Source organism: Aptenodytes patagonicus, chromosome 1 (genome assembly GCF_965638725.1).
Source record: "Aptenodytes patagonicus chromosome 1, bAptPat1.pri.cur, whole genome shotgun sequence".
NCBI lineage: Eukaryota > Metazoa > Chordata > Aves > Sphenisciformes > Spheniscidae > Aptenodytes > Aptenodytes patagonicus.
In genome coordinates this window covers 131916905-131940781 of record NC_134949.1, presented here as the reverse complement: position 1 = coordinate 131940781, position 23877 = coordinate 131916905, and positions in this window count along the sequence as shown.

Sequence of the window (23877 nt, the reverse complement as noted above, 5' to 3'; positions counted from 1 at the left end):
GATTTCTGGGTGAAGCATCTTGCTACACTTTGTCTAGGTTAGAAGAACCATTTTTAATATGATTATTTTTCCTAAGTTGTTCTCATTCATGGTTTTAACTCCTATATTTTGACTAGAAGAAAGACTTCACAATTCAATTCTGATAAGAAAACACCATATGCAAGTGTTACTGATTAAAGTTACTGATAACACATTAAAAGGTATTTGCTGCTCAGTTTCATGTAATAAACTCAATTCTACTGTCTGCAGTGAATTTGTAGGCTAAATAATAGTCCCTTATTAAGTTAAAGACCTCTTCATGCCAAAAGAAATGTGAACAGTCAAATAAAAAAACTTTTGCTGTATTGGTTACATGGGAAAAATAATGCTAAAACAATTATATTTAAAACATCTCTCCTTTTGCTTTCCCACTTAATGACCCTAGAATTTTAACTACTAGAAAATAAATCATGTGGCAACCCATATCATTGGGACGTTATCACACTATTGCAGCTCTTGGCAGGTATAGAATTATTTATATAGAGCAGAAGTTAAACTCAATTCAGAGGCTGGATTTCTTTGGTATAATAGGACAATTACATGAATTTTTGGAATGAAGTTTTGAGGCAACTTTGAGTGAACTGGAGTGAGAAACAACACCGAACTACTAGAGAAACCCTAGAAAGTCAAATATAAATCTTTTAGGCTATTTCAGGTTCCAAGCCCCAGAAGGAAAAAAAAAAATATATATTATCTATTAAACTGTTAAACCACACAGGCAGCTGGATTTTAACTTCTAGCACAGCTATGGAGAACAGAGATTTTAAGGTGGCACAGTGGCAGTTTAACCTTTATGAACAAAAGGCAGTACTTTCTAGATAAAACAGAGCTGACATTTGCTGGCACAGTTATGATTAGCTATGCATCACCTATCATTCAAGCTGACAGAAAGATTTTTATTCAAAGTTAGTGAGTCTTTTTTTTGTTATTGGCATCTAGATTCATCCTGGAGGCTATCAGGAGCTCTCTAAATCTGCACCAGGTGATCCACAAAACATCACTCTTGCCTACTTGATAAACACTTCAAGAGTTTAATAAGCAAGATAAGCATTACAGAACTTATAACATCCATAAGTACAAAACAAGACCTCCCTCTTTTTTTATTCTGTCAGTGTGGTTTAAAAATTAGACCACTGAGAAAGCCAAAAACATGTGAAAGATATGGATAGTTGTACAAGTAATAGCTCCGGGAATCCAATATCAGTGGTGCCACTACAATTCATGCTGTGACTTCAGTGCCAGCTTGAGCTGTTACAGCAAACTAGACACATATCATTCCCCGCTCATCTTCTGATCGTAAGAATTGGTCACAACTTATTATTGCCTCCTCAGTCCCATAATCACTATCACTAAGACTACTTGTTTGCCACATGTCATGTTATTCTCCTTTTAACAGATATACATGTATATATGTATGCACCATGGTTGAAAATCAATGTGATCTTTTTCAGAGGATGAGTAGTAGGAAAAAATGGAAAATGTGATGGCAAACAACCAAAAAAATACAGAGAAGCTTGAGAAGAGCAGAAAGAAAATTTTGTATGCAAATTTTGAGTGCAGAGAGGAAAGGACTCAAGGGCAGAGCCCAAACCAGAGATTTCCCTCTCCCTGCAGAACCAGCATTCATGCAGGAGACGTGAGCTAGGCCCATGACGGAGTTTCACAGTAAGCCTTCACCCTCTGAATGCTGAAGAGCTTGGTTATGTTCCATCTCCTCAAACAGCTCCCTCCCTGCTCGTGGGAAGAAAGGTCACGTCTTAGGCTGTAATTTGTGGTTTTTGACTTGTCTCTCACTTGCAAAAGCAGAGAAAGTTCTGTGACTTCTCTAGGATAAGGTAGAGAGAAAAATCACACAGGCTTACTAGCTGACAGTTTAAGTATAGAAGGGTTGTGCCTGCTCTCTCTCTCTGTGCACAGAAGAGGAGATACAGTGCGATGGGGAAGAAATGGCAGTGTTACATGATCTTACATTCACGGGGACACAACTGGCAGGCACCATAAAAGGCAAATGCTGCAAGATTGCAGCATAACTTTTAATTGTGACTCAGAGCTTCTGGCATGAGGCCTGCCTGCCTTCTTCCTCCTCCTCCCCACCCCACATAATGAGAAAAATATTATTAGTCTATTAGCTAATAGCTCTAATTATCACTCACAAGCTCTTTTTCATTGCACTTCACTGTTTTCATGGAAACAGTACACAGATTCTTCTCGCTCAGCAGCAGCACCTTCCAGGGCAGAAATATGAACATTGTTTAGAATATACTCAGAAAATTGCAGACATTAAAATCAGAGAAGATTCATTGATCATGAAGCCCATTTCTCTTTTAAGGGAGGCTTAGTCCCAAAAGCACACTTTCTAGTGTTTCATACAGAATAATGTTAAAAATACCAGTGGTGAATCATCCTCCAGATTCTCTCAGGAGACAATTCCTCAGCAGAACTCACTTTTGTGGTTTTTGTTGTGGTTTGGTTTTCTGATAGCCTAATTTTTTAATTTCTTTATTTTATTCTTAGCTATATCTTCCCTTACAGCATTAAATACTTCTCTCTTTGCTTACAGCTAGCAACCTTCACACTTTTCTCACCCATCAAATCTTACACACTCAGCATAAGACTCATACTGCTGCCCCCCTCCACACTCCCATATGGCTAAGGCCCTACTGTGGGGCCGTTTGCAATGCAGCATCAAGACCGTATATGAATCTCTGAGCAGATGCATCTGATACGTGGCATCCCAGAGCGGGAGAGAGGCAGAAGCACGGAGCTGCAGCTAGCTGCGTGCCATTCAGCTGCAAGGGCTGCCCAGCTGCCCTGCAGCTGCCTCAGTCCTGCTAGCAGGCACATTCCCCTGCTCCTCCTGGAAATGATGGCTCACCCTTCTCACATAAGCAGATGTGACATCTTTTTGACCTGATATACATTCTCTGTCATATGAACCATATAGCACCACCTCAGACGCTGAACCTGAGCAAATTTGAGATGTTTATCTGAACACCGTTCCTTGCTTTGCTTAGTCATCACATACCTAATTTAGTACCTTTAATCCATCTCCTAAATCTTCATCGTCCTCTAGTAATTAATTTGTTGTTCTTCGCTAAATTCTCTCTAATTGATCAATATCTTTCTAGTTAACATACTGCTGAATGCTGCCCAGTATTTCAGAAGCAGTCATGAGGAAAGCACTGTTCTTGTTTATTAGACTCTTACTTGTGCTTGGCTATTTTTATCAGCTACTACTCTCATCAAAAATCTCAGCTCAGGAGAACTATCTCTTGGCATTACAGCCTTCCACTGGGGAATCATCAAAACCAGCAACATTTCACCTGAGCCCACTGAATTATGCCCAGATCCAAATTTTTAACAAACAGGTGCCTTATATTACAGACAGGCTGAGCAAATAATGGGTGGAACTCCATGGTGAATGCTAAAACCTGCTTATATTGCTAGTTATTTTAAGTGTGACAACTTTAAAACCTCTGTAGGACTTGGCAAAAAGCCAACTCAGAGAGGGCGTTCTCATTTTATTGGCAGGACACAAGAGCATTAAGTGTCTTCTGATCACTCAGTGCCTTTTGCTCCTTTAGCTTCCACTTTACTTTTCTCCCACCACTTCCTCCAAACACACTTTATGGTGCTTCCACTATTTAGGATTTCACAGACAAGAAATCCAAGAATGATGAAACACAGAAGTACTAATTAAAAGACACTATTTTTCCCTTTTTGCCAGTTAAATACATGCTTATAAAGGGTCATGTAGCTTTGTCACAGGTTTGCTCATCTTTTCTACATTAAAAACCTCACAATTAATAGAAACACATAAATATCTAAATCTGAGTGGATAGGGAAGATATTGGACATCTGTCAGTAATTACTGTCTGTAAACTGGAGTGTGTGTTTTTCATCTCACAGATGCTTGCTCTTTTCCAGACATGCTTGCTGCTTGCTATAAACAGTTCCTATCTTGTACCACTCAGGTATATTTACCCAGGGGTGTGTACGCACATGCATACACATATGTATATTTATCCATCCATGTATAACATATACATGCATATATGTGTGTGTCTGCATGTGTATGTGCATGCATGCATATTTACATTTACAGGTATGTTAACACATATGTACAGGTGTGTGTTACTTCTGCTATTTTTCTGCGCAAATGATTGGAAGTTATCATTTTTAGCATTTTTCTTAAAGCTTCAGGTGCTGTGATTGTGATCTTGCTTGAGAAGCTCATTTTTCATTTACGAAGATAAAGAAAAGTAGATTTCTAACCCTTGTGGTGAAAACCTTGAAGACATGAAGTAAATGAACATCAAAGATTAAAAAAATAACAAACATGAAAAGAATGTACCATTCTTAAAAATCTCAGAGTTTTAAAATCCCTTGCTTTTTTACTGACTTTTAATTTTTATTAATGCTTGGTTTTCCCTGTATTCTGGTCAGTATCTATTACGTCCTCCTGAAGCAGAGAGCTATTTTCACATGGGAATCTTTCTTTGCTTCCACACCATGCAAAAACAACTGTTGTCATCAAATACAATGTAATCCACCTTGCTATTTATTTTTGCTTTCTTGGATTAATTAGCACCTGAGTTTCCAGTAATCTGGATTTTTGCTATTTGATGAATAACACATCTTAAAGTCTGTCTGGAAAGGTACCCAAAAGGTTCTAAGGAAGTATTTAATAATTATGAATCAATTTCCTGTGAACCAGGAATTTCACCAGCTGGTGAAGTTTAGGTAAATGAAATCATCAGCTAAATCCTGCTTTCTAACCAATTGTCAAAATAGGACCTAGACATCAGTCAAGTGAATTTAAAAATGGCCTAATCAATCTTTACAGGAATATTTTTTTTCTCAATCTAGAGAGTCCTGTCCTCTCACAAACCTCCCCACCTCCAATTTTTTTCTATTTGGTTAGAATATCATACTTCTATACCTTTTTACATAGTAAACTAGAGAGAAAATATAGAGAAGAAAGGGAACAAACTGTCTGCAATCGAACAACAGCACTGAAAAATGCAAGTAGAACCATAGGGAATTTGAACTTGCTGCTTCGGAGGTTTGGAGGACGTGACAGTGAGATAAATCTTTGCATAGTTTCAAAGGAAATATTGCACAGTTGGAGCAAGGCGTGCAGATCCTGCTGTTCTGACCTTCCCAATGATTCCTGGGCCAAAACCCATCACTGAAGTGCAGATACAGCTTCATGATTCTCCAGAGAGAGCACACGACTGACTAGTCACCTTGCCATCAAGTGGCATATCTTCCTCTTACTTTTTTAGGAGTATTATTGACACCTTATGGTGTCAATGGCTCCTTCACCCAGAATGTGATGCTGTGACAAAATGTTTCATTGTGTTAAGGTTTAGCAAGGTTCTCAATAGTAGTCACAAGCCCTCAAGGACATCTGAAGAAACTATTATGTGCTGGAAGCAGTAATCTGCATAATAATGATAATAATGTATAAAATCTGTAAGATTTTTCTGGTTTGGTGCTTTGGAATATTGAAATCTGTGACAGAGCATCAATGCCGAAACACAATGGCTATGGGCATTAAGAACTGTGGATGATTAATAGAGAACAGGTAGGTGCTCTGTAAATTTTATGAGAGTTCTTTAAAAATATATCACAAATAATCTAGAATTCTAAAAATCATAACCTTTTCAAGGTAAAAAGAGAACCTGACACAACACATTTCCACATGCTGAACTGGGAGCTGGACCAAAACAGATTCATCAGAAATTAAATAAAGAACATCTGCACTTATTTATATCATTTTGAGTTCAGCTAAAATCAAGGGCCCAATTTTCCAAACTATTATATTTTTCAAGTCATAGAATCATAGAATTGTAGAATCATTTAGGTTGGAAAAAACCCTTAAGATCATCAAGTCCAACCATTAACCTAGCACTGCGAAGTCCACCACTAAACCATGTCCCTAAGCACTGCATCTACACGTCTTTTAAATACCTCCAGGAATGGTGACTCAACCACTTCCCTGGGAAGCCTGTTCCAATGCTTGATAACCCTCTTGGTGAAGAATTTGTTCTTAATATCCAATCTAAACCTCCCCTGGCACAACTTGAGGCCATTTCCTCTCGTCCTATCGCTTGTTACTTGGGAGAAGAGACCGACACCCACCTCGCTACAACCTCCTTTCAGGTAGTTGTAGAGAGCGATAAGGTCTCCCCTCAGCCTCCTTTTCTCCAGGCTAAACAACCCCAGTTCCCCCAGCCGCTCCTCATCAGACTTGTGCTCTAGACCCTTCACCAGCTTTGTTGCTCTTCTCTGGACATGCCCCAGCACCTCAACGTCCTTCTTGTAGTGAGGGGCCCAAAACTGAACACAGTATTCGAGGTGCGGCCTCACCAGTGCCGAGTACAGGGGCACGATCACTTCCCTACTCCTGCTGGTCACACTATTTCTGATACAGGCCAGGATGCCATTGGCTTTCTTGGCCGCCTGGGCACACTGCCGGCTCATGTTCAGCCGGCTGTCGACCAACACCCCCAGGTCCTTTTCCGACAGGCAGCTTTCCAGCCACTCTTCCCCAAGCCTGTAGCGCTGCATGGGGCTGTTGTGGCCGAAGTGCAGGACCCGGCACTTGGCCTTGTTGAACCTCATACAATTGGCCTGGGCCCATCGATCCAGCCTGTCCAGGTCCCTCTGCAGAGCCTTCCTGCCCTCGAGCAGATCAACATTCCTGCCCAACTTGGTGTCGTCTGCAAACTTACTGAGGGTGCACTTGATCCCCTCATCCAGATCATTGATAAAGATATTGAACAGAGCTGGCCCCAAAACTGAGCCCTGGGGAACACCACTTGTGACCAGCTGCCAACTGGACTTAACTCCATCCACCACAACTCTTTGGGCCTGGCCATCCAGCCAGGTTTTTATCCAGCAAAGAGTACTCTCGTCCAAGCCATGAGCAGGCAGTTTCTTCGGGAGAATACTGTGGAAAACGGCGTCAAAGGCTTTACTAAAGTCTAGGTAGACCACATCCACAGCCTTTCCCTCATGCACTAAGTGGGTCATCTTGTCATAGAAGGGATCAGGTTAGTCAAGCAGGACCTGCCTTTCATAAACACAGTCACAGCACTAAGCAGAATCACATTGATGTAACAACAGGTTAAGTGAGAGAGCAGAATCAACATAAGAGCAAAAGTTACTCTAAAACAATTTAAAATGGAGACAAAATTGAATGTACTGACTGGATAGACATCTCCAGTATCAGAAAGAAGAAGGATTTTTTAATATGTAAACACTCTAAGCCTCCAAGAAATGCTGACATGAATAACATCGTGACATGTTTTGACAGTTTTTGTAAAAATCAATGCAAAATGCTTGATGTAGGTTTCCTTTTTTTATACCTTTGAGATAACATTAGATTGGGAATAGACTGGTAGGTTGACTGTTAGACCTGGGCACAAAAAAACATGATTAAGAATACATTAACATTTGTGAAACCAATATATTGAATTACCAGGCACAACAACTTGACATATCAGACCTCAGCAAAAATTAAAACATTAGCAGAAATTAAAGCTTACTAGCTTTGGGGAAATAAACATTTCACCTGATCTACAAATGATCCTAAACAAAATAAAATCATGTTAATTTCTTATTTAGGTCAATAGCTCAATTTTCAATGTACACTTGGGCTCCCAGAAGCAATGTTTTTAACCTAAAATTCTGTATCAAAAATGCTCCCTTAAAATCAGGAAATATCAAACACGCAGATGTAAATTTTCCTTTCTATTCTCAGAATCATCACAAACAGAAGAAATATTCTTTGTACTGCAGTTGTGATGTTTCTTTTCAGAAAATAAATAATACCAGCTAAACATTTCAAATCTGTGGCCTTGATTTTCATAATTAAGAAGGTATAAATACCTATGTTTAGGTCTGGTCTTTCTTGTAAAGAACACTTTTAAAGCACAAGTAGTCACTAATCTACCTGGAAACAACCAAAAAAATGACTGTATCTTACTTTGTGTTAAGTGTCCACATGTGAATGGTTTAAAACTTCAGCGTAATATGCAAACCCTTTCGAATGCCAGCATTTCACCTTCAGAAGCCAAAGGGAGTGACACATTGCCCACCTCTGTTTCTGTACACTGTGTACACTGTGTGCCACTGCCTGTGGCACACACAGGACCTGTGTGGGCTGCTCTGCCCAGCCGTCCAGGGCAGGCCACATGCACTGTATAGATCCAGCCAGGTGGTGGCACATCCAGAAATCCCACAGAAATTCATGAAGATACCATCTAGTCAGAGTTTGTTTTTCAGGTGACAGGGAGTTGATCCCAGCAACACAGTATGGCCATTTGAGAAGCTGAAGAAGTCACGGCATTTGAAAAAGATGGCTAGAAGGTTTTCCCAGAAATATTTTTTTTCTCTCTCTCTCCTTCTTCTATTCCCTTCCCCTGAATTGAAGATATTTTATTGCTGAGATCAACTCCCAGTCACTTCAAAAGCAAAAGTGCAGCTCCCATTCCTTCTCCTGAGGCCACATTCTTACTTACTTTGGTATTGGAGGTAAAGTTTCGGATGCAGATTTTGACCTATGCTGCCTTAAGCAGGGGGAAGTCTGGGCAACCCAGCAGCACCTCTGTTAACAACCCTGTCTATGACGGCTCGATGTTAGAGACCGTACTGCACTTCTCCTTCTTTGTCTGTCACAGACACATTGACTTTCTGATATGGTAACGTCTATTATTCAGGGTTTTCCCAAGCAATGGGATGGGAAAAAGAACACTGCTCTTGCGATTTGAATGGAAATAGTTCTTTCGTCAAGAGCTACTCATTTTAACATTCTACCTTCCTTGTTAAAGAATGAAGTGAAATGCTATCATATGTGACCAAAAAAAAGTGAATAAATATATCTTTACACACACATACACGCACACACATATGAAGATCCTAAGTTGGTGAAGGGGTTGCAAATTGACATGAGGGATAAATGCTTATTTTAATAAGTCAAATGATGAGGCATCAACTGATGCCTTTATATACTGTCACCTCTTCATATCAATCAGCCATGTAAACTTAAAACAAATATAAATGAATACATAATTTTAGTAAATAATTTTATACATAGATAAATAATTTTAAATTAATTAAAAATATATGTAAAAAATTTTGACCCTATAGTAGAGATAGTTCTGAGTTGTCTAGTCAAGGTCCTAATTTGGCTCCAAACTTCTCCAAAGTTCAGAACTGGGTTTTTGGAAGTGTAAATCTGATGCATTTGCATTTACAACAGTTCTCTGCATTTTACCGATACACTATGAATAGCCATAAATAATTAAAACTAAAGTAGCAAATAAATTAGGGGTGAATTTTGTGATACATTATCCTGACTTTTTAAATTGTATTTGCTCATTTATAAGCTTAGTAGTAGATCTCCCAATTATTACTATAAATTAGAGAGCTTCTGTTAATTAGTGGCCACCAGATGTCTCCCATATTGTTTTCTCTATACAGTAGAAAAACACTAAGAATCACGGAAAAATCGATGCAAACAAATGAATAAAAGCTAAAGAGTTCAGCTAAGGCATGCTCCTTGATTCACGCCCAAATCTACAGCATATTCTTTAAAAATCAAACACAAATTACTGTGATTTATACTGTTCCTTGAACAAAAAAGCAACAGTTGCATGTAATTACATTCTGTCTACGCTGCACATGTCTTTGTAAGACAGCATCCGTTGAAATATTTACTTTTTGCACTATTAGCTTTTTTTGGTCTCTGAAGAAATTTTACATCCAGAATTATTGCCTATGTTGTTTGGGTCTCTGTGTCAGTAGCTAAATATAATCCAAATTTTTGTGCTGCTTCAGCAATTTCTTCCTTTTAAAGTGAAGAATGAAGGGAGAGCAGGCTGTGGCCTTATTCTTGTTCTCCATTTTGTGCACAAACTGGTGAAAGGATGAAGGGCATTCTGCATGCCTCCATAGCGGAGGTCCAGCCCCATTTTTCTCTACAGCTATATTGTCCTTACCACGTGTTGCCATACAGTAGGAGTAGATCTGTAGAATGAAACAGCTGGCATGGAGGATCAAATGCAAATGAGAACCATACGTGCCTCCTTTAGACTAGCTCCAGTTTGATCCTATGGGCTGATCTCCCATTTGCAGTTAGCACCCATTTGGTGCTCTCCCAGAGCAGGTTTTTCTGGTCTAGTTTTAAATAAATGTCATGTAAGCACTCTGAAACCATTCCATAGTGCAAATCATATAATGGTAGGTCTGGACAGTCAGGATATTAACTTCAGAAGAGTACTGAACCAAAATGAAATACTCAGGTAGTTCCCCAATTCCCCATAGACATCCTAGAAATCTACTTTTAATATGGAGTGACTGTTTTCTAGGCATGGATTCAGGTGCGTAACATCATATGGGCTATGTTTTATCAGTCTGAGAACATTTGAAGATGTTGCCGAGCCTACCTCCAATGTAGCTCATCATGGCTTGGCATTGCTCTTTCCCCTGTAGCTTGTTTCTCAGTCATGCGTGTATGTAGTTGCATGGGCAGTTTATAAGACAGTCACTACCAGATGAAGCATGATAAACTTACCTGGGATGGAAATCACATTCTACCTAGGGGCTGTTCTGTCCCAACCACTACTAAAAACACGAGGGAAAGTTCACAGTTTTGCCAATGTAGTCCAACATTCTGTTCTCAGCACTGCATGCCATCAGGCACAGCAACTTGATAAGGTGAGCTGACCCCTCTATTTAGAGTGCCAAAGCAGTGATTACTGGCTTTGGTTTGAAAGGAAAGGAGCTTCAGTATGAATGCATAATGCATTCTGGCTCAAATGCTTGGGATAAATATCATCAGAGCCTTAAGTTCTGAGGGAATTTTCTCCTATAGTTCCCTTCATAAACACTGTTGCTGCTTTGAGATCAGAGAATTCCCTCAGGCCACATCCTCATATATCTTTGTATGCTTTCTACTGCATCACCTATTTATCACCATTAATCTTTGTCTGCAGGTGATGGACATTCTTTCAGCTGCAGGAAAGAAGAACAACAAAGGCTTGTTGTATTTTTTAAGCAAAATAAGGCCATTTTAAGTAAAATAGTTAAATGCAATAGTAAAATTTTTCAGTGTGCTTATTTTTAGTGCTAGCAGCAGCAGCATTTTTTCGTTTTAGCTTGCAGACTGAACCAGAAGATAACCTTTCCTTGGATGCTTCATCATCTTGCTGTAAGTCTGTTCAGCTCCTTTGCACTTAACGGATTCATTACTGTCACCTGAATTTTGCTCCAGAAGCAGGTAACAGCTTAAGTAGGTACCATGTAACTTGTCTAATTGCTGACACAGGGAAAAAAACTAAATGAATTCTGTGGTAAAATATATACAATTAGAAAAATATTCAAACTCAAATCAAGGGGGGAACTGGGAAAGAAAAAATTATGTCTCCGTTGTATTGTAAACACTATGTGTTTGATTTAATGTGAATCAAAGATACTCACCTACAGAGACAACTTGATATTAAACTATAATCAATCAGTTATGTAATTTAATTTTGGACCAAACGCCAGTAGAAAATTGAATCTCTTTTTTTTTTTTCTTTTTAAATGGGGATGTTTACGTATTTTGAGCAAAATATATGAAATTATAAAAAATAATTTATTGAAGAATATATACATCTAACCGAATGAAAAAAATCAGTTTTTCTTTAAGTAAGAAAATATGGAGTCATTCAGTATGTCTGCCTAATATATGGATTTCTGATAACATACTGAAGTTATAATGAAGCTGAGAGTTCCTGGCATAATAATACCTACTGCCTGGCAGGCTTGCATGAGGGTAAAAGCTAAAGCTTAATGTCCAAATTGATCTTACCATGCGCTACTGGAGCAGGAACACCCAGAGCTGTATTCCTGCTTTCCTCTTACAATGACTTTCAGAATTCAAAGACTTGGTTTAAAAAAATTAAAAGGGGAAAAACAAAAAAAAAGAATAAACTAATGTATCAAGAGTAGTTTGTTTAGGGTGTAAGAGAATCTATAAGTAATATCAAACACAGAAAATAAATCACAGCTGCAGTTAACAACACAGCATATTATACTTGAAATAACCCTATCCTGGAGATAGCCTAGTGTATCACATTTATTATAGCAGCTGAATAAAAACACAAAATTACAGGTGAAAAGCTGCAAAGAGGACAGGTTAAATTCATGCCATTTCCCATTCATGTTCTATCCTTGTCATGAGGATGGATTGACTGGAGAAAAGCATGGGTCACACTTTTCATCTTTCTCAGTTTACCCAGGAGAGTTGATTGTTTTCCGTCTCACAGCTTTCTTAGGGGTTTACAGTTGTATTGTTTTCAAACAAGCAAGAGACAAACCTTTCCATTACATTTCGGAGAAGCTACAGACAAAAAAAACATTTGATACTGAAAAGTCCACTATTTTCAAATTCAAGCATTTCAGGCATCATGTACCATACTTGGAAAATATGCATATCTGTATGCACATATAACATGACACCAACACAGTGCTGAGTACTGAAGATGGAGATATTGATAGTCTATTTTCTCAGAGAGGAGATGAGGTCTTATTTTCTTCTCATTACTTTTGCTGCAGTCTCAAGTAACGTCCTCAAGATCAGTATTAATGAATGGAAAACTATGGCAGCTGAAAGCAGTACATTGCATTGATTGTTACTTTCATGTTTTAGCTGTAATGGACTTGATTGTGCAGGGCAGTAGATTGGGACCAAAGTTTTGAGTCCTCTTTAAAGAGCAAAGCATCTGCCTGAGACACCTAGTTTACCATAATTTACACAAAAAGAGGTTTTTTTGTCATCGCTTTCCATTTTCTAAAATGCACCATGCTATGAGCTTCAGTGTCTATAGAATTACCTGAGTATACAAGCATAGAAACATAGAATCACAATACGGTATGGGTTGGAAGGGACCTTTAAACATCATCTAGTCCAACACCTCTGCCATGGGCAGGGACATCTTTCACTAGATCAGGTTGCTCCGTGCCCCATCCAACCTGACCTTGAACACTTCCAGGGATGGGGCATCCACAACTTCTCTGGGCAACCTGTGCCAGTGCCTCACCACCCTCAGCGTAAAAATCTTCCTCGTGTCCAATCTAAACCTACCGTCTTTCAGTTTAAAACCATTACGCCTTGTCCTGTCACTACAAGCCTTGGTAACAAGTCTCTCTCCATCTTTCTTATAAACCCCCTTTACGTATTGAAAGGCCACAATAAGGTCTCCCTGGAGTCTTCTCCTCTCCAGGCTGAACAACCCCAACTCTCTCAGCGTTTCTTCATAGGAGAGGTGTTCCAGCCCTCTGACATTTTTGTGGCCCTCCTCTGGACCTGCTCCAACAGGTCCATGCCCTTCTTGCTCTGGGGACCCCAGAGCTGGACGCAGTACTCCAGGTGGGGTCTCACCAGAGCCGAGCAGAGGTGGAGAATCACCTCCCTTGATCTGCTGGTCACAGCATACCTGAACCACAGTGATTCAGACATCTTACTTCGGAACAATGAGTGATGAAACCCAGCAAATTTGGCCATCCAAATGTGCATGGGCATAGAAAATGGCAGAGGAAATATAAAACGCACCTGGACACTGAGCTAGGTTTCTTCCATTCCAAATAATGGTGCCATACAGTACAGTTTTAAGCGTTACTGTAAACTGAATTAGTTCACTCTTTTATTCCTCACTTTCAGGTAGATTCAGCCTGTTAGCTGTTTTCTGATCTGCAAATTCAAGTCTTTATTTAGCTTCAAGAAAATATCCGTGTTTTCACTTTATTTTTTTATATATGGGAGAAAGCAGTATTTCTCAGATTTCACATCCAGTGCCTCCCAGATTGCACATCTGTTTGCCATTCTAGCTGGGGTTCTCTCTGCTTCATACTTTGATGGAAAAAAAAGAAAAAGATAATGTTCACCCATTAATGAGTTTTATCTCATTAAGGGATAAACTAGCATCGGCCACTTCCTATTTATCACTACTTCTGTTATCTTGTTAATCATTTGTTCTTCTCTGGCCCTGCAGTGATCACTACCAGCATGACAGAGGGAAAGACCAAGATTGAGCTTGGCTCTCCACACCCATGAAAGCCAGATTGCAACTGCTCTGAGACTTATACCAGTTCCTCTCCAAATTATAAAAAATATACAGTCACAAATAATCTTCCTTAAATTTGCAGTTATGACAGATGTAATCATATTTCATTGTTCTCTGCAGAAGAACTCTTTTGATCATGCCTGAAATACATGTCAATACTGCAGATATGAAAAAGACTGTTAAAATGTAACTCATGCAACACTTGCAATGCTGAACATGATGCATACCAATATCACCTCTGTAACTGGTATCTATGGATTCCTGTTGATAACGACATTAAAATGTGAGGAATGTGTTATTTTCATCCTATTCTCCTTACTTACCTCAGTCAATGTCAGGAGAAGACTTGGTCTGTATTATTTTCTGCTATGGTCTTTGTCATGAAAATGAAGCATCAGGATATTCATTTCCATCAGAAGAGAGCGAGAGGGGCAGAAGCAGGAACTGAATGCTGCAGACCGTTTTCAGAACTTTAGATGGAACATTGCTGACATTGTTATGAATGGAAATAGCAGAAATGTAGGTTACAAAATAAATGTTAGAATTTTTTTAGGAAAAGTGTATGTTAAAAATGTTCATGGCTGAAATAGTATGTCAGTTGCATGCGTAAATTTTCACAAGCTCCAAAATTATTTAGGAATACAAATTCCATGGTTTGCAATAGCACTTCAGCTCCAAAGGCGAAGAAATACTTTTAAGTATTTGACTCACAGTCTTATTGCATATGAAGGAATAATTACTTTTCAGTTATGCAAAATTCCACCCCTAACAATGTAGGAGGGCTTCACATCTGACAGTTCAGATCATCAGAATTCCCAGACTGAATTACACAATGCAAAGGGCTTGTGGTGCTCTGTTAATGCTGCTGCTCTGTGCTGCCATAGGCATTTTGATATCTTGTTTATATGATGAGGGCACTAATAGAGTTTGAGCACAAGAAACGGTAGCACAGCATGAGTCTTTCACTTTCACAACCGCAAGAATGAATACAGTGCACAAACAGCACTGGTTTTTTGCTACAGGAAAGTCCTGTGGTTTGTTGAAAGTCTGCAAGGTAAGGAACATTTCCAAAAAAACCAAACACAGCAACATAGAGTTCTGTTTTTAAAACTGAATGTTAAGACCACCAGCCTATCTGATAAAGTTACCACCTGGTAATTTGTGGGGACTGAAACTGCCTTCTTTTCACTCTCTCCCTCTTCATCATTCCTCTCACCGTGCCTCTGTGTCATGATGCTGCATACAGAGCTCTAGTAAAACAGCCATTTGACTACTTCTGGGAAAATTCGCATGCACGCTTTGCACTGCCCTGCTTAGACTCCCTGTAGCTCCATTCTTTGATCCATCCCTCCCCCCTTCCCCTTTTCCCCAAACAGTCAGCCTGGTAAACATGATGCAGTAGTCCCATCACTGATCACTATGCAAATCCCATTGAACAGGGTATTTTTTCCCTTCTCTGATCACTAGGGAACTCTCCGAAGTCCACTCCCTTCCCATTCCTTTGGAAGGGAGTATTCTCTTTGAAATTTCCTTTGAAATAAAGCAGGCGTGTCCAATGCCAAGCAGCAAGTTGTGAGGAAATGGATCAAAACTCAGGAATTCATATTTCCAATCCACTCACCTAAAAACTAGGAATGGTTGTAGTAAAATACTATGACTTCATATAAAAAAATGTATCCTGAAGTCAACTGAAAAAGTACCTATGTCAGTATAAAAGACCTGACAATACTTGAGGGAATAAGATCCTAATTTTTCTTGCCTACTGTTTTAGCAGTACAAGCGATTTGACGAATTTCGTTCTCTCACTCTGAACATCCTGCTTTAAGTTTTATCTTCTTTTAATCATGCACAATTGGAAGGGACTTTTGTTGGATTTAGGCCCTAGCATTTGAGTCTATTAACGTAAGGAGTTGCGGAAAATCAGTGATTCCTGAGATAATAATTGCTCATTGGAGAGAGAGAGAAATAAAAAACTTGGAGTCAGGACCCTGAAACATTAAGCGAACACTCCCCCTTCTCTGATGCTGGAGGAAAGGGATATCTTCCAGAGATCTGTCAAATAATTGCAAGCTATTCCCTAGTTTGGAAGCTATAGATCTAAACCAGGAAACCCTACTGTGCATTCTGTAACCTATATTTTACTGTTCAAAGTCAGCTTTGATTTCATAATGCTGGCAGGGTCTGCTAGCACAGTAATTGAAGCTTTTGTATTTTAAAAGACTTACAAGTAATATTCCTAGGATTTCTAGGGGAAAACACTTCTTACAAAGATGCATTTTTTCCTCTTAAAGATTATGTGCATTTTTGCCAAATATTTCAGTTGAATTGGATGTGATTATAAATAGAGAAGACTTTAAAAGCATCTAAGGCTTCAATTCACTTCTCCCCTTTTGCCTGGCACTCCTCCTCCCCAGCTCTTCCAAACACTTCATATTTGTATGAAGAAAGAATCTGTTTATTCTGTTTGGTCTATTAGCAAGATATGTTCCATAAGCAGAGTAAAAAGTGAACTTTTGCCACCAGTTGGCAGACGTCACTCCCATTCAAATAGGAAACCACTTTGTGTGCTTTTTTGAAGCTACCCTCCCCCTAGTCCCTTAATTTCTTGGACAAAACCAAGGGAAAATCAAATTCCTTCCCCAGCTCTCTGAAGCTGTTCCTTGGAACATTTTATTTTTAAAACTAACACTTCTTCGTCTTTATATCCATCCCATGACTGCATCCAACACAGCTCTCCCCACATCATGGCAGAGCCTTCCTGTTCCCGTTTTCCTTTTTTAACAGTTGAGCCCGGGGAAAGTGCACTGCTCATTTAACCACTGCTTTGCAACTTTGTGTATGCAGCCAATTAAAATCAAGTAGCCAAAGTAAATAATTGAGCTAACCCTTGTGTCTGAGGAAAAGGGAGTTGCACGAGGAAGAACATAGAGAGGGCAGCAGGAACGGCTTACAGATTAGATGTGTTTTAGACTTCTGGTATTGGAGTGTGGACTTGATGTACAGACAACTGTCATCTTTGACGATTAACACAGTGGACCTAGCCATTAAGGCTTTCTATCCCCTTATGACAGGTGTTAGAGTTGCATTGGTAGTTCCTTTCTCACTTACATATTCCTACTTTTGGACGAGTTACGATTTCACAACATTTTATTTTGTGTTGATAAGCAGATTTTTTTTTTTTTTTTTTTTTTTTTTTTATTCTGCATATATGGTTAGGAAGTCCTATAGGACCAAAGAATGTTCTTTTCATAGTGACTAGCTACAGAGCTAAGAAAGTCATCATACATCCTGAGGCTAGTTTACGTGGATATCAAGCAGATATTCAGGATACATGGTTAAAAAAGAGAAATTTCACAGGGCAGAGAAAAAATCCATCTGGTTATTTAGCTATGTTGCAAATCCATACAGATCAGAAATGTGAGGAAAAATCATATTTTCAGGAGTATTTCAGTCAAATCCTCAGTGGGTACAAATGGGTGGGATACTGAGGAGAGTATTTTGTGTTTAATTAGCAGGGGGCATGACACTTGTATCGATTGGGATAGGCAGATATTAAGGTTCAATATATTGTCTTCAGAAGCTTGTCTTTCGGAGAATGCCAAATACAAGGACACACAAATACAAGAATACCCTATTCATGTGGAACTTAAAGAATTTTCATCCCTATTATTTTCTGCGAAAATAACTGCATGCACAGTCAGCAGCATTCTTGCTTACCTTAGGCTATCTCTGAAGGACATGGAATACCAAGGAGGTTTGCATCAGACTGTAGATGAATGTCCTGACTGGCAGTGGAGAAAATTCTGGTGTGCCAGTTGACAAAAATATACCAAGAACCAGGTTTTGCCAGTTGCAGGTATCCAGGTGAGAGTTTTAGTATGACAATAATAACAACAATAATGGACCCTTTTTTGTTTGAAGCTGATAAGCAGCTGCTACAGCTCAATGCTAGATTCACCAGCAGGTGGGTGACAGCAAATAAACTACAGCTGTGTTTGCTGTGGCTCTCGTTTTATTTTGAATTATTTATAAATAGCACTAGCAGCAATTTAGGCATTACCACATTATATGCCCTTTAAATGATTAGTTATTTTTTTTTCTCTTGAACACATTCTAACTGAGCAGGTAGGAGCTAGATGGAAGATAATGTCAGACAGGTGCAGAGTACAATTCTTTTCAGTCCTGTGACTCCCATTGTCACTTCAGCAATAATAAAGTTTTGAGTGAGCTTTTAAAAAGGAAATTCAGCTAATGCTTTAATTTAACAATGTGCTGCAAAGCACCCGACCACACAAATATTCCTCAAGCAGCACCATCTGGGTATGTCACAAAGTTGACAGAAAAGTAACCTAAAAATTTAGTGAGATGAAATACGACTTATCGTTCTGGCTCAATCTTGTCCTCACACAGAACATACTGGTATCCCATTACACAACCCCAAATAACAGCAAATGCTAATACCATGTCAGTCTCCCATTTGACACCCGTTCAACAGTGCATTGCCGACGTGCCGCCTGTGCTTTTGATGTTCATCTCTTCTGGAGCCTGGAATACACAGAGCTGTGGCGTGCTCAGCCGGGAGCTGACCGGTTTGTTTAGGCAGTCATTCATCTGTTGCCTCCCATTTGCTCCTCCAGCCAACTCTTCATTCCAGCTGCTAATACCTGAACACCCATGCTTTTTTTTTTGCCTTTTTTTTTTTTCCCGTTCCATTTCTTATGCTCAGAAGAGAATACTTTTCAATATCTTCAAGGATCTGCTTTGCAATACATTCTCTTAAAATTTGCATTTCCAAGTACACATGCAAATATTTGACAAAGACAGCTGTCCTGTCATACTGCCCAAGCATGTCTTGTTCTTACCTTGTCCTCCCCTGCCTGTCTGAGAGCATCTGTTGTCCCATCTCCTAGATTATAAGCACTTTGGCAGAATGTGGCAGAACTTATTTTAACTGCTTGCCCATCACTGCCAAGTGTCCTAGATGTTGGACTGGGAGTAAGGACCTTTCTGTCCCAGCAATAGGCTGAATCTGTTGCGATACCTTATAAAAAGTAACACCTGAACTGTGAATGTGGGTTGAGGATCTAAACTTGTAACCTCCTTCCGCCCTGTGCTCTCTGTTCTTCCACACAGGGATAAAAGGGAGCTGTATATACTGAGAAATGCTTTTAACAAGAAAATATCAAGAACAGATTTACTGAACTAGACCTTTCTTTCTAATGCACAGACTGACACGTCAGCTGTGGAGCCAGTCCTCCTCCAATAGAGCAGAGATACCTTCTGCTCAAGGGGCAGCACAGTGCCTCAGGAACTGAGAGCTCTGACACACAATATAGGGACACGCAGTTATTGTTTTGGTTGTGTGCATACTCTGATCCTACCTGTTTATCAGTTCTGCTCTATAAGGCAATGGGAGCTTGGATCAGGGCAGGGATGGCGCAGACACTTAGTATTTGAAGGCACAGATTATGATTTTGTCTCTTGTGTTTGCCTACTCAGTAACTAAAGGCAACTGCAACTGATGTTTCTCAACCCCATACAAAGGCAACATGTCACATTTTCATATCATTAAAGGCCAGGAATCACTGCTCACAATCCCCTCACTGCAAAAAACTCCAGATCCAGAACCGTCTGAGGAAGAGATACCATCTCATGGCAGTTTATCATCCATTTCCAGAGGACTCATGGAAAGAATTAGAAGAGAGGGGAGGAGAACAAAAGGAAGAAAGATGAAGTGCACTGTAAGGATGCCCAGGGAACCCAAAAATACACTTTATAGTCCAAAAGAAATTTTTCTTCTGCATTGTCATGGACCAAAAAGTTTCAAGTCCAGGAAGCTGAGTTGATTGCCAGTCAAAACAAAACTTCTGATCATTAATTTGGGCAGTGAGGAAAAAAGTGCACAATTACACATCCATTCATCGGACACCTATCCTCACCCCTCACCTGTCCAAACCTTCCCTGTTTTCACCACAGTTTACCCCGTGCCTGTCAAACTGTTCCCAGTGAGGCAACATGCGGCATAGAGGCTGGGGTCATCATGCACGTGATGCTTTTTCCACTCTTTGCTCTTCATTGATGTCCCTCCCATGCTGTTCCTTAGTGTCCCTGCCCCAGTGTGGGTCGCCCGCGGCCGCAGTTCCTCACGGTGTCCCTGTCCCTTTTGGCTCAGGGTGTCCCCCTCCAGCCCCTCCCCTGCAGCTGCCAGTTTCTTTCTTAAATATGCTTGTGCAGGCACACTGTATGCTTCTCAGATTTGCTCCTCCTGTTTAGCTCAGCCTCTGAGGAGGCTGGAACCGGTTGTCACCAGCTGCGAACAGCTCAGGGCAGCTGACGTCCTCCTCCTGCCCTGGGCACCACTGCAGCTCCCGGCTACGTCAAGCCTGCGACTTGTGCCTGTTACACATGGGGTTATGTTTTTCTTTTACTGATGGGCCCTGCATGAGAAACAAAGTTCAGGGAAAAGGAAAAAAGTGTGTAAATGGAGCAAAGGCTCAGAAACCTCTAAGGAAGGGGAGAAGTGGTAAGTGGGAGAAGTGATAAAAGAAAAAAAAAATCCTCGTCTGGAAGAGGCGGGGAGCTGCTGTGCCCTTATTTCCTTGTATCCCTTTCCTTATTCCTTTTACTCCTAGTCGTACCCACACTTTCTCCCCCGCAGGGAGGCCTGCGGCCTGCATGGGGCACAGGCCTCTGCCACCATCCCTGGCCTCGCCTGCCATGTGACCCCTTCTCTGTCCACTCATCTCAGTCCGGGGCGGGGGGGGGGGCTTCTCCCCACTTTTTTTTGGCTTTGTCAGCTCACAGGCCTGACAGAAAAGAAGAGGAGGGGAGGGGAGAAATCTGCTTGCTCTCCCCGCAGGTCTTGGTTCACTTGCCTCTGCATGTTACTTCTGAGATAGAAATGAACACACACGCAGCACTGTTCCCCTCTTACCTTCACTGGAGGATGTTGGAAGGCAGATTGTTAATTCAGTACTGTTGTAGCACAATGTATAGCCCATGTAAATAGGTGAAGTGTCGCTGGCAATCACCCTCAACTAAAGGTGCCTGTGCCAGGCAGCAGGGTGCCTGTGCTGAGCATTGATGGACCCTGATTCTGGGGTTTCTGGGCAAGCAGCAGTGACTGAGCACCCGGGGATACAGGGGTAAACGAACTCCATGCCATCAGACTTCCTGCAATGGGTTCATATTGGAAACATCTTGCTTCAATAAATACTGAGCAGAGTGCTAACTCTTAACTCTGCCTCTGTATTTCCATCACTTTATCCTAATCACTTTTAATTTATTTTCCAGATTTGCTGGAAGGCAGTGTTTCCCCAGCACAGGCTTTATATAGATCAGTCCCTTTGCAGCCTTTCAGGTTCAATGTACAAATTTGCATTCTACAGTAGCGTAGTATGGAAAATGTGAAAAGGTGTTCAGGGTAATGTCTAGTGCATGCGATCTTATATAATGTTGTGATAAGCTTTGCAATCACTGGATCATTACACTAATTGTTTGTCACTGTGCACATGTGCTTATAATCAGCAGCCTTTAACGGAATACATTACATTACTCCTGTGTCGGATATGGTGTGTCTCAATCCATCAAGAGGATGAGTTAGAAATGGTTAGAAATGAATGTAGGAGGGTGTTTAAGCCAAAAGCAGAGGTTCTAATTATTTCACACTTAAGTATTTCACGTATTTGCTAAACTGAGTTGTCATGCTGCTATTGATTATAATAGTCTCTGTCATTGGCAGATGATCGTTCTGTGATTTCTGTGTCTAATGAAAATTCATTTCTAGTAGAAAATTGTTTTTGTACTACCCTGGATTCACTTAGAGAAGCTTCTGAGCTGTTTGAAAAGTGGCTATGCTGCTACTTTTACCTCTTAACACATCTTGAAACTATTTTCTATGCTTAATAAAACTTCATTGAGAAAATCTAAATGGGTGCATTTAATTCTTCAGTGCACCTCACAGTACTGACACATAGAAGACACTTCTGGTTTCTGTAGTATGAACATAGATAATTAGTGGAAAAGAAAAGGAATAATTTGTTCTTATCTATCTTCATGTTATTACAAACAGATAGGAAGTTAATTGAAGTTATGTCCCTTTTTGAAAGCTGTGTGGTACAATTCATCAGTAAGAACCAGGTATTGAAGATCAGTGATACCCGCCCACTGCAATCCACCTGAGGTGCTATCAGTCAAAATAAGTCTGAAAGAGCCTTCAACACTGGGATTAAAATCAAATAAAATCAGGCCTTTTTAAGTGGTATAAAGATGGTCAAATGTGCCTTTTAACTCTAGTGTTTAACTCAGTGAAGGCTGAGGGTCTCATCTCACCTCCTCCTGCTTTCCAGCCTCAGGAAGTGACTGAAGCCATGTTGTGAGACAAAAGGAGAGGATGCCCTGGGGCAAGCCTGAGGGAGTGGCAAATCATGGTCCTGACTGCTGTGTCAGAGCGGATGTAGCAAAGAGGAACAGTCTCCTTTGTTCATTTGGTCCAGAACTACATCTTAACTCTTGAGCTAAATTTCTGAAAGGCAATGTGGGGCTCTACCGAAGCAATGGGAGTGGAAGGGAGAAAGGGGAGACAAATGGAGAAATCTCTCTTCCTGATGGAGAGTCTCCAGTTATGCAGTCTTATTCTGGGAAATGTACTGAAAGAAGGAGCTACCCATCATCTTGTTACCCTCTCAGATACACATGCACAAAAGTCTATGGCTACTAGTCTGGGCACTGGACAGAACACAATGTGTAATGAACTGTTTGATTATGCTAGAAAATGGATGAAGAATAACTCCAAAAGCCAAACTTCTGCTGTGAAACAGCGTACACACTTTTCAAAAGATACAATTGCCATTGTGTCATCTGTCATTTTTGAGCATGTCTTGTTGTAGAGGTGACCACTGGTACCTGGGGCCGGTGATATCCATGTTGTGTTTGTTATTGTATGGTGTAGATGCTAGGGGAACAGACAGCTGAACTTCAACAAGACGAATAATGTTGATTTACTAATAAGACACTATTCCTACAGATAAAGCCTATACGTTCATTTCTGCAACAAGTTTCATAGCTGGAGCCTTTAGTATTACTATAATGTAACAACTTACCTATAAATAGCATCATAAAAACAATATAATATACAAAATCCTTAGAAAAATGTTGTGTTTTTTAAACTTTTTAAGTCATTTACAGTTGAGCTATAAGAATATTACAAGCAATTTATTAATATATTCCAAATGAAATTTAAAAAGTAATTATCTTCCTAGTCTCACCTATGCTATGTAAGCAAAAGACAGAGAAAAGATGGGGAATAATGACAGAAAAACAGTAGTAAAAATAATGCAATTCATTCTTATTATGGAAAACTGTCGGGGGGGGGGGGGGGGGGAAGATTTTCTGCAGTTCCCAGTTTGTCTTCAGATGTCTTAAGCACAAAAGGAACCCAGGGAATGCCCTACCTCGGTGGTTTGTCAAATATGGAAAACCCAGTCAAGGCTTTTTGAAAAGTTGAGTTATACTGGTACTCTGGTCCAGCTTTTCAGATTGTCCTTGAAATTTTAATGCTACTCACCTCCCACACTGTTATTTACTTTGCCTGATAAACAACAAAGCATGCTGGCAGAGAATTATTCTCCTATTCATTTCTCTCCTACAGGCAAGGGAAAAATACTTAGAAATAAATTGCCAGAGCATAAGTGCCATTTCTCAGAATTTCACGGGCTGTAGT